Below are 2,348 nucleotides of genomic sequence, written 5' to 3' on the forward strand. Positions count from 1 at the left end.
GTATTTGGATATTTTTCAAAATTTTGGAAAGGAAAGCTTTTTCACTTTTATCCCAGTTGAGTCTCATTTGATAAGCTTTACTTAACTTATTTTGAATTGAGTTTGATTTAGCATGCTATATGATTTATGCCATTGTTGTTCTTTTGAGAGTGTTGGACTCATAGCTTTCTTCCTATGAACGGACTAAATTCTCTACTAAACCTTCCATCTATATGAATATTATACTTGACCTTATTTTTAACTAATCTTTTACAATTTGTGAACATTACCATTGATCTTGGTTTTTCCAATCTTGTGAATCTCATTTTTATGTGAGTTAGTTTGATTTGTTTCAAAATAGTGCATCATTTATAGATCCTCTCATTATCTTTACACAAGTTTTTAGTCAAAGATTTATCCTTGAGAAATCACTAATGATTGAGTTGTCTTTTCCTACGACTTTTCTTTTGGATCAATTGGAAGCTTGTTGGATGTTTCACGACTAATGAGTCTTGTTTGAACTACCTTGATTTAAAACCCTCTCTTGCATGGCTTGACTCTTTTTAAGTACATCCTAATTTTCTTAAATGTTCTTCGGAGATGGTGATTTCAAGAACACTTTGGAGTCTTGTTTTGAACCTTTTAAAGAAGATTTGAATTCTTTAGTAAAAAAAAAAGTTTCAAACGAAATTTATTTTCTGTTGCTTGGTTATGATTGAAACCATTGTTCAAATTTTGGCAAAGTTGTTTTAAAGTTGGCATGCGCTATTGTAAATAAAGTTTTGAGAAGCTTCCTTGGTTAGTGGAAACCGATTCGTGTGTAACGCATTACTTATTTCATTTACCAAATTGTAAACAAATTTTTACTTTGGAGTTTCTTTTCTAAAAAGAGTTTAACTTCCTCTTTCAGTCTCGCTATAAAGGTTATACACGCTTGTTTGAATATGGACTTTGATGATTTTTGAACAAGCATTTGATTCTTCTTCCGAGTTTTATGAACTGCTTTTGGTCGAGTTGTGCACCTAACTATCTTTCTAAAATATTTGAGGAAATACTTTTGCTCTTAGCCAAAATCTGTGTACAGTTTGTTTTAAAATTCTACATGATCTGTTTCAACATGAAATTGTATTAAAGCAAAGCCACATTTACGTTTTTGTTACTCTTTTGAAGGATGTTTATTGCTTAACCTTCTTTTAAACTGCGAGGCGACTTTCTTGCAAGTTTTCGATTCTTTTAAAAACAATGTATTCAAAAATATTTGTAATCGTGCTCTTGAGTTCTGTGATCTTTGTCTTGGGTTTGAAATATTATCTTCTGTAAACCTCATATTTCATCGACTCAATTTGAGTTTGTTTCAAACTGATGCGCTGGTTTTCTTGTTGATCCTATTGAACTTCTTTGATCCAAGGGTTATCTTTGAAGTTGTCAATTGATTTATTTCTAGCAAACTTCATTACTGGAGCATCCTTGTTTATCTGGAATTGGATATATTCTTTCTAATTTATGAGTACTATCCTGATATCATTTCTCCTTGCTAGAATCTTGTATCTTTCTGAGTAGACTCAAGAATTGTTTTGATATCACATGCGATTTGTAGACACAGTAACACGATACGTTAGTTCTTTAAGACGTGATACATATACGGAAGTTGAAGCGGTAGGTGTGCAACGTATGAGTTGTGGGCATTTTGTTCCATGCGAACGGATTTGTGGTTGTCAGGCTTGTGATCTAAATTGGGGTTTGTAAAGTGCTTGATGGAGTTGGAAAGTTGGAACTTTGAGGTTGATATGAGATTAGTGTGCAGAGGATTGAGCACGTCGTTTTAACTCCATCCTGTTTGATAGCCTTTGATGCCTTGCCCTTCTGTCACATGATTGAACCATGTTATCTTTTGCATTGAGCCTACCTTGCAATGTATGCTTTTCAATCACACTCCTACCTTTACATCCTTATGCTTATGACAATCAAAGTATTTGAAAATCGTATATATGATTATATTTTGAGATATTTTTGCTTCTTCCTTAAATGTGTTCAAGGGTGAACTGTTATGGAATTTCTTTCATTTTGTATCAATTTTCGAGGGCGAAAATTTTTATAAGGTGGGTAGAATGTAAGACCCAAAATCTTTGAAAAATCTTTTTATGATCAAGTCTCAAATCATATAGCTATTTATAGCCTTAATTTTAGAAATTATTTTAAGGCAAGTTTTGATATATTGGATTTGAGATAAGTTATGATTATTATCCAATTTCACAATTATTGGATTATTTTCTATATTTAAAGTATAAAGTTGATAGTTGTGAAATAATAAGGATTTTATATGATTTGGATTAGATAAGTAATATTTTAAATATTATTACTGCTATTTT

Source organism: Arachis duranensis, chromosome 10, assembly GCF_000817695.3.
Source record: "Arachis duranensis cultivar V14167 chromosome 10, aradu.V14167.gnm2.J7QH, whole genome shotgun sequence".
Taxonomy (NCBI): Eukaryota; Viridiplantae; Streptophyta; class Magnoliopsida; order Fabales; family Fabaceae; genus Arachis; species Arachis duranensis.